We start from the raw sequence: 16,805 nt of genomic DNA, 5'->3' as shown, positions 1-16,805 counted from the left end.
ACTTATTTTTCCTTGAGTTCTCAGATGCATGTTAAATTTTGAATTATCTGATAATAGGCTAGTTTGAGTCCCCTGTAACTGTCAGTGAAAGCAGGAAATGGCAGAGAGTCTTCATCCTTATGCAGTGTTGCATAAAGACAAGAAAACCTGCATTATGTTTTGTTGGGTATTCAAATTCCAACTTCTCCAAATAAGTGACTGAGATTATTTCTGGAATGAAAACAAAAGTTATTTTATTGTCCAGCTCACTTAGATCTCTGTAACCACTGAGATAAATGAATAAATTGAGAAAACAGATTTATGTAGGTCAGACCCCATATCTTAGTTTTAACTATTACTTCCCTCCAAATATCACAGGTTCTGACTAGAGAACATTATTAATTACAGGATATCTTATAGCATACATAAAGGAAGCTCAGAGTAGTGAGAAACTTTTGCAAACCACAACACCCAAAAGGAGAGAGAGAACAAAAGGGTATGCCCTGCCACAGAGGCAGGGTGGGATGGGGGGGATGGGGGGTGGGAGGGATACTGGGATCTGTGGTGGTGGGAAATGGGCACTGGTGGAGGGATGGGTATTTGATCATTGTATAATTGAAACCTAAGCACAAAAATTTGTAAGTCTACAACTGTACCTCATGGTGTCTCACTAGTAAAAATTTAAAAAAATTTAAAAAAATACATGAAAATTATTTTGAAATAAAAAAGAGTAGTGAGAAAAGTATTTGTTTGACTCAGGAATCTTGTACATATATTTGTATTTAAAAATTAGAAAATGAATGCAAAATGATTAGACCTAACATTTATGTATAAGAAAACAGTTGGTAAATTGGACTTTATTGGCAGTTTTTAAAAGTATAACTTTTGAAATATATTGTGAATGAAAATAAAAAGGGAATACATAGACTTGGAGAAAATTAACCCAAAACTTATGAGGTACTAGAAAAAAATTAATGGCATGTCGCTCATATAAACAATGTACAATATAAATGAAGGTGCAATATAACAAAATAGTCTTTTGAAGGGCTTATGGGGAGGGTGATTAAATATTTCGCCTGGATAATTTTGTATCCCGCAAAGAGAAATTTCAAAAATGAAAGCAGTTCATATCAAAGAAATATAAACAACCTTGTTTCTAGCCAACTACAAAATATCCAAAGGAGCTTCTTCAGGTTTGAGGATGCTGATATCTGCAGGAAATCAAGCACAGGGAATGATAGATGTATGGATAATTTTTTTAAAGTGTTGAGGGTTTTGTATTGTGTCTTGTTTTACAAGGGATTGAAATCATATAGATAACATGTCCTATGCATGTGAGACATATTATCTATCCCTGAGTCATGTTATAACCCTTCAAAGATCTGTTTGTTTTTCTCTTCGTTTCTATACACGCACAAGAAAGTAATTATTATAAATCCAAACAACAGAAATAAAAACAAAACCAGTACACTGAAGGATATATATCATGGCAAAGTAAATTGAATAAAGATTTAGATTGACACCCCTGGCGCCGTGTAATCCCATCAACGACCAAGACCCAGAGACTATAAAACCCAGCTCCCGGAAGAGAACAGCACAGAATCTCCTGCCCCCCGCGCCTGGCTGTCCTCACTGGGGCTCCTTGGAGGGGAGTGGGTTGAGTTTCCCTCCCAGCCCCGACCAGGGCTCCAGCAGCCGAAGACCTCCAGAACCAGCCACCACTATGCTGAGACAACTGTCCGCATGCATGTAGGTACCGGCAGAGGAACAAAGGCATGCAGGTCCCAGGACTGAGATCTCCAAGCCTGCTCAGATTGGGGCTGAGCATCCTCCACCCAGATCCTCCATATTCCAGTAGGCAGGGGTCACAATCACCAACTGGCCCCCTGGTGCCATGTAATCCCATCAATGGCCAAGACCCAGAGACTATGAAACCCAGCTCCTGACATCTTATTATCTCATTCTTACTTTGGACAAAATGGCAGGCTACCAAGTGTAACCTGCCCACACGGCAGAGTCTGGCAAACTCCCCGTGGTGTACCCAATATGCCAAATACCAGTAACAATGATGGGTCTCCTTCTCTTAACCCTGAAAGAGCCTTTAATATGGCACTTTTAAAAAAAATCTTAGGGCTAGGATGAAGGAGACGTTACTGGGGCCTGCTTGAGGCAATCGGCGAGCAACAGGACACAGAAGTATATAAGAAGTACATTAATGGCAATAGTATAATTGACCAGTACGAAGTACTAATAACTCACAACAGATCAGAAATAACTTTCTGATTATTTGCAATTCTGTAATTTATAAAGGAAGGAAGAAATGAAAAAAAGGAATAAATGAAGGTGTGAAAGAAAGGAAAAAGTAAACCACAAAGTTTTAAAGCAAAGAAAGAATAATTAGAAAGTCAATAGAAAAGGTAAAATGAACCAAAAATATGTGATCAATCCAGAAAAGGCCAACAGTTTATTCGTGTTAACTATATAGAAATATTTCACGCATCTAAAATTTATCCACTCATCAGAAAAAGTGACTATTTGACAATATGTTAACCATGAAGCATTTTCAATTCTTTGAATTTTCTGAGGTATAATAGACCATGTGACTGTCTCTTGAAATCCAAGTATTAAAGCATATACACTGAACCCTGGCTTTCTGCTCCCCATCTTTGTACATAGAAGTAATCTTGTAGACAGCAATGCCCAAGAGTCATGAATGAGATATCACACGGAAATGTGTCTTATCAAGTCTCACCTACTTCTGTTTAGTATTAAGGGAAAGTACGGTTTTGTTTACTTCTCCATCAGTTGTTTTTTGGGAGCACATGAGCATCTTACTCTCAGAAAATAGATAAAATATATCCAGCTCTTGGTGTCATTTTTTTTCCTAAACAAATTAAATTGTGGTTTATTTGATTTACAAAATTTTAAAGGGGCCAGACTGTGGCTACAACACTAGTTCTTAAAGGTATGGGATAAAATACCCTCACAATAACGCTAAACATTACTTTGACGATACATAACCAAAGAAAGTTTTTTAAAAACAAATAATTGTATATGTATTTAGTCAGTGCAAAAGCTGATTGTGTTCTCAACACCCTTCTTGATGTGGTTGAAAACTGAAACAAGTATAGAAAGGAGTTTGATATTTTATAGCTTACATATTTCCTCCTTTGCACTCTATTTTCAGAAATGGAATACTTTGTGATACAGAGAACAGCCAGAGGCATAAAACTCAAATGGAAATGAATATTACAAACTACAGGTAGTCTGTATTCTGCTGCATGATATTATTTCACATAATTTAAGGATTTTCTTTCCTTGCCATTCAATCCAGTTTCCTCTGAAAGCTCAAGAAGGACACAAGTAAGAAAATGTTTCATAATAATTCTGAATGTAACTAAGTCTGATTTGTGTATTCACTACTGTACTTTGATTTGGGGTTGAACCTGGAAAATAACTTTGGGTTAGGTGGATTTCTGTTTTGTTTGGGAAAAGAACTACTCTTTCCAAACAGGGCAGAAGGAGATGAAGGGAAAGGATATCCTATTAATGGATATCCATTTAGGAGTGTTGCTATACTAAAAGATCAGAAAAAAAAAGTCTAACGTGCTTGTGGGGAGGAAGAAATTGCACCCTACCTGGATGAGGATTTTGCAAGACAGAAAGCTTAACTTACTTACCATCCTATTCAAGTACCAAACAAGAAACACTGGAAAATATTCAACTTCAGCAAGGGGAAAGCAAAGCTCAGGTATTGAGTAGCCCAGGGACTTGTCCAGCTTTTGTTCTGCAACCAAAATGTACTGCAAATGTGTCTTTTTTATGTTAGCAAGGTCATTCTTTCTAGCATTTGAGTAGATTCAATAATGCTATGCAGTTCTTTCAAGGATTTCTCCTTGTCAAGCCTCAGTTACTTCTTTGGGATTACAAATGGTGAGTTAGTGAGCTTTCTGTGATCATCTCAGTGTGTGTGTCTGACCATCTAGGGACTGACCCAACCCCTCTTTTCCCATCTTCTCACACCTTACCATTCTTGCCTATGCTTCTGAAGAAGAAAATAATGGAATTTAGTTATCATTCTCTTTAACCTAAGAAATAAGGAATAAAAACAAGTATTTAAAATTGTTCCATTATGTAAAATCTTCAGCATTCTGTATTTCTAAAATAACTTAGTTGATGCTGGAGGATGGGAAAGTTAAATGAAGAATTGATGTTTAATGGGCATAAAGTTTCAGTAAAGCAAGATGTATACCTTCTAAAAATTTGTTGTATAGCATTATACCTAGAGTTAAAATACTCTCCATAAGATATACTTGTATTTCACTATCACTGTCCTCCCATTGTTCATCAATTTTCTCAAGTGGGCCCAGTACTGTCTCTATTGTGAGACTTAGTTGTTACTGTGTTTGGCATATAGAATACGTCACAGGGAGCTTGCCAGGCTTTGCCATGACGGCAAGGTACTCTCAGTAGCTTGCCAGGCTCTCAGAGAGAGGCGGAGGAATCGAACTCGGGTCAGCCATGTTGGCTGCGTGCAAGGCAAACGCCCTACCCGCTGTGCTATTGCTCAGATATTTAAAATGTTTTCAGACAGGTATATCTTATACTGGGCTGGAGTGATAGCACAGTGCGTAGGACATTTGCCTTGCATGCGGCTGACCTGGGTTTGACTCCTCTATACCTCTCGGACAGCCTGGCAAGCTACCAGGAGTATCCTACATGCATGGCAGAGCCTGGCAAGCTCCTCGTGGTGTGTTCTATTGCCAAAAACAGTAACAACAAGTCTCACAATGGAGACATTACTGGTGCTTGCTCAAGCGAATCGATGAACAATGGGATGATAGTGTGACAGTGCTACATATCTTATGCTAAATGATCTTACTGCAATGAAACAGCATTTTTTATAAAACTACCTAGACAACAATAAAATGATAATAAACAATATTTTACATCCTACTTTTTCTAGAATCTGGATAACTTTTCTTTATAAAAGCTCTATTTCTCCACCAAAACTACAACAATTGAGAGAGAAACAAATGGTCTTACCAAATTTAAGTAACTGGTCCAACTAGATCCATAAGCGGCAAAGTCTAGACTTACCCTTTTTGTAATTCCAAAACCTATGCTGAGTGAAATTTAATGCAGAAACTCAAATCACCTTGATACAGCCTCACTCCTCTTGGAGACCAACAGCTTGTTTAGATTAGGAAAAAATATCAAATGTCACAAGATAGAATTTCCATTTTATCCATGAAAAATCAAAGGATTTTTTAACTCATGGTATTTCCCGCCTTAATTGCATTTGATTCTGATTGCTCCTTCATTCTGTCTCCACTTTGTATAAATACGCCTATTTGGCACTGCAGTGAAATCTTATTAATGCAGACCCAGTTTGCTTGCTTGGAATTTGTGATAATTTGACTAGGACTGGATGGGCTTATATTAACTTTTTTATTATCTTTGAAAAATAATTTTTTGAAAAAAAAGTGAATACTATTAAAATGATTTCATGGAGTTTAATCTAACCTAAGAAAATAGAGCAATTTTCAAAACCTACCAACTACAATTTGCATATAAATGATTAGTTTTCAAATATCTCTTATGAAGTGATCAAAGGCAGCCCGGAAAACTTGGTAACATTCAAAAAGCAATTCAAATTTCTCTACGTAGCTGAAAGAACTTAGAAAAGTGAAAATGAAAAAGTGCCCACCTATATAAAGAACAAGCCTAATTATTTTCAACCAATGAGGGTTTTACCATTTTACTTGTTTTATTTACTTTTTGTCTTTAAAATTATTTTTTATGAATATCTTTTTGGATCATTGTATCTGAGTTCAGGTTCCAAGTACCACTGAAAGATGAAGAAAGGTGAAAGGGCCTCACCTCAAGAAAACAGTAATTGTTTGCTTTTGCTGCTGAAAATCAGGGACAAAGCTGTGTCTTCCTTCTCTCCTGAGACAAACTGAGAGACTGTTGAGCATCTCAACAGTCAAAGATATGCATGTCTACCTCATCATCAACAGATTCAGAGCTATTCAAGTGATCTTTGTAAACAGGTACTTCCCAGTCCTGGCAAATATTCCTAATACCTTAGTCAAATGAAACGCATCTCGGAGACACCAGAGTCCTAAAGAAGCTTACAAAGAGGCATATAAAATCAACATGCAGTCTCTGCTCTAAATCCTGGATGTAAAGATTATAATATACCTGGGTAATGAGAAAAGAAAACCAGCCTTTCGTGTCAGTTCATCATGTCAGATGGAAATTAGACCTCATTTTTCTATACCATTTCTTCTCCATAGGACAGCTGTGTACTGGAGGATGGAAATACAGGGAAACACCCTAGAAATCATAGTTGCAGAGAGCATCATTCTCTAGAAGTCTGCAATCCATCCTGGAAAACTTAGGCAGTAGCATCCTTATCTTCATTTTTCTTATTACTCCCATTGTTCTCCCTGATCACCAGAAAAAGTGATGAAGAATTAGAGACAGAAAGGTTTTCCCGGGGGTTGGAGTGATAGCATAACGGGCAGGGCGTTTGCTTTGCACGCGGCCAATCTGGGTTCAATTCCCAGCATCCCATATGGTCCCCTGAACACCACCAGGATGACCCTGACCATATCCTCAGAGCATGAAAGAAATTAGAATTCAAGGCTTTATACGGGTCGTCTTCAGGTGCCTTTCGTAAGGGGTTGAGGAACTACAGACACCTTTAAATAGAAACTTCAGGATCTTGAGAAACTGAATTTATCATATCCATTTTTTATCTGTAATTCCTGAGTGCAGAGCAAGGAGTAACTTCTTTGCATCGCCGGGTGTGACCCAGAAAGCAAGAAAAGGAAAAAGAAAAAAAGAAAGGTTTTCCTGGATCCCAGAAGCCATGGACACATTCCTATCTGTAGCATCAGACAAGAAACACACATATGTTTAAAGAAAAGACTCGCCCATCAAACTCACTTCTTTCACTTGTCTCTATGACTCTGAACACAATAATTTCACATCATCCTTTTTTTCCCCTAGAAAATAAGAAAATCGGTTGACTGAATAGATTTCCAAGTCTGCGATGGAGAGGAGATATCTAGAGAACTCTCCTCTCCATTTACTCTCACTCGCTGTCTCTTTTCTTTCAGCTGACGCGAGACTACCGAAAGAAATCAGAATTGACAGTCCAATTGTCCTGCTGCCAACTGTAGAAATTTGGAGGCCCATTCTTCCTCTTTAAAACACTCAAGGAAAGAAAGAACAGAGACTGTGTAAACAGCTCTGATTTTTCTGTCTCTCGCTGCACTTCTGAACTTCACCACTGAAATAAGGTCTGCGAGCCAGGGCAGTCTGAAATGGCTTTCTGATCTCAGATCCAGTACAAACACAGAAACCAAATTATATTTCCAACCAATCAATCCTGGTCTTCTGAAAAGGAAAAGCATTTTCCTGTCCTGACGGATGAACTTGAATTAGAAGAGAATGCTTAACATTCACAGGTGGGCCAAAGAATTCAGAGACCGCAAGGTGGGGGCAAAAGTATTCCCAACACCCCCCCCCCCCACATTCTCTGCCCAGGATAACTCTGACCCTATACTCAGAGCATGAAAGAAATTAGAGTCCAAGGCTTTTTATGAGTCTTCTTCAGGTACTTTTCATAAGGGGTTGAGGAACTACAGACACCTTTAAATAGAAACATCAGGATCTCAAGAAACTGAATTTATCATATCCATTTTTTTATCTGTAAAAAAAAGCCCGTTCTGGAGGTCTGCTACAAATCAACATATTCACATCACTTGGGGTCTATTAATCTGACAAAATATCAGCAATATGGAATGATTTGAAGAAGATACTTGGCAGAAAATATAAATATCTCCAGACTAACATGTGGGATGGGGGTTGCCGGGGGAAGAAGATTCTTTTGGAATCTTTATTAGCTCAAATATCTGGCACATATAGAATTTTCCAACTTGGCCATCAACAGGGGAACAAAAGTAGTAGGACCATGAAAGGAATGCTTCTTACCTCCCTTTTTTATTTTTCAAATGAAAACATTATATAACGATTACAGTAAGCTCAGGGATAAATGAAACATAAATATTCAAAAAGAAAAAAATTGAACCTGTAACTCATTAACTCAGAGTTTGCAACTATTAACATTTTGATGTTTTCCCCTACTTTCATATGCATAAACATCTATGTTTTGATGTTTATTGTTTTAGGTCATCACATTTGTTTTACTGAACTAGAATAACAATACATATCTTTATTTTTTTTGTCTAAGTTGCTTGAGATCACCATGAAAGCATAGAAAATTCAAATGAATAAGGAGAAAATCTTCAAATCTTTAGTTCTTTAGGACTTAGGATTTTTGTCCTCTGGTATTTTCAATGCACTTATATATAGATTTTTGAAATGTTTTATTCTGTAGGTGACTCTGTTACCTGATTTTCTCATTAGCCTTGAACATTTTTCATGTCAAAAATATGGGTCTTCAGCATCACTGTTCATGGTCTACTAATCTATCCTTGACTATTCCTTGTTTTATCTGGGTCAGACAGTATGCAATTTGCCATCTCCAAATCAGGATTGGATAGTGACAATTTGCTCATAACATGGCCAGTGTTGGACCTGAATGTTCATTTTTATCGCTGTAACTTTCATAGGTAAGAAATTCTAGGTTCAATGTTAACCAAATTCATTCTGAATGATGCCCCTGTTCAAATGTTTAACAAATATTTTTTGGTGTGTTAGGTACACTATAATTTGACACTATGAATTAATTCTCCTAACAACCTTTCAAAGATAGGTGCTACTGTTTTCACTTCTATGTCACAAAAGGAAAAACTGATGCGTGAGGAGGTGAATTAATGATCATCCATGAGTGTGTTACTAAGCTTTGGAGAATCAAAAGTAAAAGACTATAGTCAACCATTCTGTTTCTCTCTCTGTGTCCCTTCCTCTTTCCTTCCTTGCTCCCCCTGTTCCTTTCTTCCATCCTTCCTTCCTTCCTTCCTTCCTTCCTTCCTTCCTTCCTTCCTTCCTTCCTTCTTTCTTCCTTCTCCTTCCTCCTTCTCCCTTCTCCTTCCTCCTTCTCCCTTCTCCTTCCTTCTTTCATTATTCCTCTATAAAGCATCATATTTTGACTGGAATAATAGTATAGTGGGAAGGCACTTGCCTTGCACACAGCCTACTTGGGTTCAGTCTCCACATCCCTTAGGATCCCCCAAATCTCACCTGGAGTGATCTCTGCTTGCTTGCAGAGCCAGGAGTCAGCCCTGAGCAACACCAGGTATGGCCCCCAAACCAAAACAAAAGAGAAACAAAAACCATTGTATTCTATACCCTATAGGCAGCCAGGCCGTCTTGTTTGGGGGGAAGCATTTTGTATTTTCCCTTTTCTCTCATTTAAGAACTAACAGCCAAATTAAAAAAAGAGGCAAATTAAATAAAATAGATTTGAGGAAGGTGTAACTCAGACAGTAGTCCATCTCCACTATTGACTCCTCCATTGGGGCTGTCTCCTATGCCCATTCTAGCAAGCAAGCTCTTTTCAAATACATCTCAGAAGATTTGCCCTTTTACGACCGCAGTGCTCCTTGCCCACCAGGCTGCAAGGCCATAGGGAGGCTTAGAAAATGAATGGGAAACAAAAGGATTAGGTATGCTGTTATTGACTTGGAATATTATTATTCACTAGGAATGCAGAATGATACCTTGTCTTTTTCATTTGGGTTAGGCCACTTCTGGCAAAATGCAGGCATCTGTGTGCAAACAGAAGTGGGGAGAAGACTGGCAGTGTACTGTAACCAACCAGAGGTGTATGCTATCCCAGTCATTTAATACTCAGTATCAACAGTCGCAAGAAGAGGTCTTATATTGATCTGGACTACAGTGGTAGCAATAGTGTACAGTGGTTCCAAGCATAAATAAGAGTTTCTATTCTGGTTCAAGAGAAATATATTTAGAATGCTGTTTCCAGGTATCAGACCCATGGAAATAGGACTTGCCTTTTAGTATAAACCAATTCTACTTTGTGAGTGCAAACATATTCGGATTGAAGGAAGGAGACTCCTGTAAAGTGTGGAGAGTCTGGGAATGATCAGACCAAGAAGGGAATCATTCCAGTAAGCAGAAAGGCTCCATCCAAGAGCACATGATACATAAATATTACAGATGAGCCATTGTATCCAGTAGGAAGAAAACAAAGGAAGATAAAGACCAAACCAAGATCAGAATCTGTGGAGACCACTCCAGGATGAAAGTCAAAAGCCTACACTTAACTGACAGTAGGAAGGGAAAGATGTCTTATATTCAGAATTGTCAATTAGCGTGAAAGAAAATTTGAGTGTCCAAGGCACCGGTCAAGGTTTGGGGTTTTTAATGAAAAGGAAGAAATAAAGGGAAGAGAATTCTAAGCTGAGAAAGCAATTCAGGATCAAAAGCCAGTACAGAAGCACAAAAATTGAGACCAAGAGGTGTACACCTCCTGACCTAGATAATAATCAATGTGTGAGCACCTTGACAGGACCAGCCAGGGATTTTGATGGATACAGAGGGGTTTCTATTCAGTGAGTACTCACAGTTCAGATTCCATGGCTTGAGCACACTTACTGGCTGGGACTTCTGTGGGTTAAAAAGCTTGGTGATTCCTCCAGATGACTCAGCCCTTTTCAGAGCTGTGAGCTGGAAATCACCCCAGTGTTCTTTTTCTCTGCACCCTTGCCAGCTCAGTTCTATATAAAACCTAATCACACTAACTGATTCTGTTATGCAAGTGGCAATTCGATGTTCAAAGCCCTATGGAACATTCTTCCTCCTTAACTAGGTTGGAATTAGAACCAAGCAAATGAACAGAGGAAGGTACCTTCTTCTTCAATCTTGGTCTATTAGAACTGTATCATAACTTAAGAAAACATTCAGGAAGATGGCAGGATCTCTCACCCTGACTCAGGGAGTTGGTGAGGACCTCAAAGAAACTCTGAAACACACATGCATATGCCCTTATGTTAATTTAATCCAGAAGGGGAGCTTTCCTTCTGAGTATCACCCATTCCTCTCTACTTTACTTCTAACCTTTAAAGAATATGAATATGTATCTTATTGGAAAATGTAAATAAATAAATATCACTATCACTATATCACTATCACCCTGTTGTTCTTCAATTCGCTCGAGCGGGCCCGGTAACATCTCCATTCGTCCCTGTCACGTGCAAGTGTAGCCCGATGACATATTGGGGATTCCTTCAGGGTTAGGGGAATGAGGACCATTCATTGTTACTGTTTTTGACATATTGAGTATGCCATGGGTAGCTTGTCAGGTTCTGCTGTGCGGGTGAGATACTCTCAGTAGCTTGCCAGGCTCTCCAAGATGGATGGAGACTTTTGGGTCAGTCTCTAATCACCTTTACAGGTGTTCCTAGTCAGGCCTATAGGCGGGTATGATACTCTCAGCAGCCTGCCGGGTTCTCGGAGAGTGAGAACTAGAGAATAAGAAGTTGTGCGGCCGCAAATGCTTGGTTTTATAGTCTCTGGATGGCCATTGATGGGGTTACACAGAAGTTGGTGTGTGTAACTGTCTAGCTACTGGACGGTGGGGGAGCTGGGTGGAGGAGGCCCAGTCCCCCATGGGGACCCCGAATAAATAAATAAATTGATAGAAGTGCCCCTTATGATTGAAAACAGAAGCTGGCCATTAAGACATTCTCAAAGAAAGAAAGAAAGAAAGAAAGAAAGAAAGAAAGAAAGAAAGAAAGAAAGAAAGAAAGAAAGGTAATGGAAAGTCCAATGAAATGGAACACCACCAATGTGTTTTATCAACTGCATGTTGAGAAACCACACCCAAGACATTTTATCAAAGGAATGACAAACATGCTGGACTTTAATTACCTACAGGTTTCTTTTCTAAATGTGTATTCCTTGTTGGACAAGGGCTGAAGAATAGGCTGGCTAGTGTGAGTCTGGCAAAGAAGAAGGTGGTTAGCCAATTACTCAGAAACTTCCTCCTTGCCAAACAGTGACAATCCAGTAGAGTCAGAAAACTGCCTGCCTATATAAAGTGGAATTGGTATCCTATTGGAAGATTGTTTCCCTTCAGTCAAGACAACCCAACAGTCATCCTCAGCTTGGATTATTTTGGGTTGTTCTGTTACCAGTTAGGAAAAAGAAAGACCAAAGGACAAAGAAGCTAGGAAAATCTAGGTTAGTTTGCATGGCTTCCATACTTTGCTTCTTTAAAGAGTTTAATCTCACAGCAACAAAGAAACCTGGCTGGTAAACTCCACAACTCCTGGAGAATTCACTGGGTCCCATACTGAGCCAATATCACCAGGAGGTCCCAGATGGGGTAAGTGCTGTCTCCCTGCCTTCTCCAGATGGAATCCTGGTGACCATGAGCTTCTACAAGCATGGCTCTAGTATGTGGGCACCAGGTCTATTCTTCCGAAACTCAGAGGGACCCTGGGCCAGCCAGTTCTGCCCAGGCTCCCAGCCAGTCCCTGATCCCGTAAGTCACGCCCTCAACTTGCCCCCAGTGCCATCTTGCAGCACACAGCAACAAAGAAACCTGGCCGGTGGGCTCCACAACTCCCGGAGAATTTTTTGGGCCCCATACTGAGCCAATATCGCCGGGAGGTCCCAGATGAGGTAGGCGCTGTCCCCCTACCTTCTCCAGATGGAATCCTGGTGACCATGAGCTTCTACAAGCTTACGCAGCCACGCGACCTTTCCTGATATGCAAAGTGAGCAATGGAAAGTAAATGATCTAACATCTGTCCCTGGAAGGCAGGCTTGAATGGTGGTGGGAAAATTTAAGCAAAATATAATGCCCAACCGAAATGTGTCTGGACTGTGCACTAAACTACGGTGCTAAGCCACCCTGGGAGAGGAAGGGTGTTTGTCCCTCTGCACAGCAGCATGGTGGCCTCCATCTTTTAGAGCCTAATGGACAGCCAGGTATGAGACTGCATTGACGAGGCATGCGGGGCCTAGTGTGATGGGGGTGGAACCGGCCCTGCTCCCCACCCTGACCGGGCCCTGGGTTGCTACCCACAAATGCCTCCTCTGGCTCCTGAACGACCATGATCCCAGAGGCACACAAACCAATCTCAGAACCCAGATGCTTTTGGCAGTAATCCCTCTAGGCTTATTACTAAAATATCAGAAATCCAAAATTGCGTGGCTGCTATTGTGGCCACACAACATTATATGCTCTTGATAATCAGCAATAGAAAACAAATTATCTAATGATGTCTTTTTGGCAAGTCTGAATGCTGGGAAAAAATCCAACTAAAAATTTTGGGTCTTTTTGTTGTAATATTGAATGTGATCAATATAGAGAGAGAGAGTAAACTGGAAATATGCCACACAGGTGGGGGTGAAGGTGGGAGGGGGGTATACTGGGGGTCTTGGTGGTGGAAAATGTGCATCGATGAAGTGATGGGTGTTTGATCTCTGTATGACCAACTGAGACTTAAACTGAAAGGCTTGTGACTGTTCTCACGGTGATTCAATAAATAAAACTTAAAAAAAGGTTTAATCTGTCTCTGTGACTGGAAAACTAACTTTGATTTCACAGTATTCATACTGTCACTTATCAATTTATTTACTTTTCTCTCTCCTCCTTTCTCCCCTCATCTCTTCTCTTCCTCTCTCTGTCTCTATCTCTCTGTCTCTCTGTCTCTGTCTCTGTCTCTCTCTCTCTCTCTCTCTCTCTCTCTCTCTCTCTCTCTCTCTTACACTCTTGTTCTTTCCCTTGAATGCCCAGAAGTGACCAAAATCAAGACAAAGACTAAACCAGCAATGGTACTTTAAAGAAATAAATATCTTTTTCCTTCACGGTGATATAAGGATACCCTCATGGAGTGAATGACATTGCATGTCTTCCAGTAGGAGCTAGCTGTGAGTTTAGGAAAGAGTGTGGCTGGAAATCTGACAATAGAATACAGTCCTTATGTGTGTAGGTGAGTGTGTGTATGTCTGTGTGTGTGAGTGTGGTGCAGAAAGAGGACAAAGAAAAAGACACGCAAATAATTTCCTGCTCATTGAGAACCTATTCTTAGCATTCACTCCCATAATAGAGCCTAGAGGAGGGTATTTAGGCTAAGGAACAAGCATTCTGTGGAGCAAATGTCCTTTTATCTGTCTACTGATGGTTCCTACTGGTGCTCTCTAACTGGAACAAAAGTATCTACTAATGACAATCCTAAGGAAGTCTGAAAGAGATTCTTAGATAAAAACCAGGGCTCTCTACTCAGTGTATTTATTCTAAGATTGGTGCATTTCCTGTTTCTTCTCTGTCTGCACCTCTCTGAAAGTGCCACAGCTACTCATTCCCCTCTGTGGGAACACCCTAATCTCAGGTCTACCTCCTTGGGACCCCGGTGGTGATTTTGCACATGGGGGGAGCTTGCAGCCCGGCTCTTGTGGATGGAAGCCGGGAGGCAGCCGCCAACAACAACAACGGAACTTTGTGTCAACACTGTCCTGTGCTGATGTGAATGAAATATAAATATTGCACAATGAGCCATTTTCCAAAATTCTTCAAAATATTACGCTCTTGCAGTATGGGCGTGCAGCAAAGAAGAGGGAGGGCACTTCTGTTTCAATCCGGCTGCTCAGGAGCTGGAAAACCAACTTCAGAAACACTTAATGTTTAGATCCACTTAGTGGTTGGAAAAAAAACGTTTTTTGTTTTGCCTTTTTTTTGAATGTTTAAGAGCTGCTTCAGCAAGTGGAAACAGCAATGTCTTGTAAACAAATCTTTAATGTGAAGTTATTTCTGAGTGGTGGAAAACCTAACTTCATAAAGTCAGATTTCTGGGATTTTTTTTTTTCAGCTCCTTCGAGACTACAAAAGTAACCACATGCTGTTGGTTGATGCATCAAATAAACAAAGAGGAAAGAGAGATTTTCCATATCCTATGTCAACTGGGTGTGTATCTGATAAAGGACATGCAGACTTGGAGGCATATTGACTGTAGGGGAAAATCATGGAGAAAATCAGTTAAGTTGAAAGGCAAGCATGAGTTCAGGCCACCATCTACTCCACTAGGGGCATCAATGACAAACTTTTAACGTGATGTTAGCATTTGGGGGCTGATCACAGATGCCCCCCCTTTCTTTCCAGCTACATTGTGCTTCTAAGAGTGTCAGTTAGACAGCGTAGTTGAGACTCCTGATACTTCCGCATCGTTCAGCTATTATGTTAACCAGAATGGTATGAGAGTGTAAGTGATTGTGAGTGTGAGTGTATCTGTGAGGGGGTGGTTGGAGTGTGGAGTAATGAGTGGGTAGGGTGAAGTCCATTTCGGAAACCCTATCCCTATGCTCAGAGTCACCCCCGTCTGTAAAATAAAAAGCGTTGGAAGGGCCAGAGAAATAGTGCAGCTGGTAAGACACTTCCTTTGTACATGACTGACCCAAGTGCGATCCCCAGTAGCCCATATTGTCCCCAGAGCACTGCCAGTAGTAATTCTTGAGGGAAGAGCCTGAAGTATTAGTAGGTGTGGCGCCAAAACAACAAGAGCATATAGAAAAGCTTTGGCATTTGCACCAGGATCTCACTCGAAAGAGATCCTCATTAAACTGCACATTGAAAATCTACAGTTAAAGGCTGAGGAGACGGCACAGGGATTGGGGGAAATGATTTGCAGGGATAGAATTTCACTTTGACGCCAAGCATGCCATGGTCCCTCTGAGCCCTGTCACTGAACAAGCTTGACTACATAACATAATTTAAACTGGTACAATTCCAGTTTACTCAAGAGCTACTCTTTAAGGGCACACATCTTGTGTAAGCTGCAAGGGATGTTTCTTGCTCTTCTTATAGCACGATTTTCTTGTTGCCTTGATTCAAACAGATTCCCTTCAGTTCATTCTGCCTCAATTTTAACTACAAATCAGAATCACCCCCTTCATTTCATATAGTCCCTGGAAACAGCAGGTAAGACTTAGAGCTATGAAAGTCTGTTGTGGCTGACTGGGGGGCAGGACCCAATAAAAGGAATGGTCTTTACGAACCCATTTAGGCAGCTGCTTTTAGAAAGTCACTAAGCTCATCATAAAAGAAAAATGAGAGCTTCTTGCTTAGAAAGGGTCACTTTCTGGAGAGAGTGTCAAGATGCGTGGCCCTAGTTCTACAGTCAGTAGTGTTCTAGTGCTCATGGGTGAGGTCATTCTTCAGGCAAGGGGATTATTTGCCGTATATGGGGGAAAATATTAGAACCTCTATTGTATCATTTTTCCCTCAGCTTGAGTTTCCATTGTATTAAGGATCCTTGTATAGTCTATTTAAGAAGGAAAGAAAGAAAAAGAGAGGGAGGGAGGGAGGAAGGGAGGGAGGGAGGGAGGAAGGAAGGAAGGAAGGAAGGAAGGAAGGAAGGAAGGAAGGAAGGAAGGAAGGAAGTTGGGAGGAATAAGAAGCAGTGGGTGTTTTTTCCTAATGGAAGCGAAATATTGGTTTTAGGCACAGGGCTTTGGTATCTACGAATATCAAGCAAAGGGTAGATGGGGGATGGAGGTGTGAAGATGAAGACATGAGTGTTGAGAAATGGTCTTAGATTCTACTAAAGAAAGAAGGTTAGCATAGAGTCATGGGATGTCCAAATAGAGAAATTGACCATTGTCTACTATACCACTGGAGCTTCAAAATCAATGTTTCAAAGCAGGTCAGAGAAGAGATGCCTCCCAAACATGTCAAGAGCAGAGGTGAGCAGAGGTTTTTGAAATTTTATCCCACAGCTGTTTTTTTACACTTGCTAGCACTTTCTCACTTTTTGACTTACAACTTTAAACAATCCAAGTAAGGCCGTGATTCTCAAAGTTGAAATTTCACTTAAATTCCC

This window comes from Sorex fumeus, unplaced genomic scaffold (genome assembly GCF_029834395.1).
Source record: "Sorex fumeus unplaced genomic scaffold, SorFum_2.1 ptg000063l, whole genome shotgun sequence".
NCBI classification, from domain to species: Eukaryota; Metazoa; Chordata; class Mammalia; order Eulipotyphla; family Soricidae; genus Sorex; species Sorex fumeus.
This window is presented reverse-complemented; position numbering follows the sequence as displayed.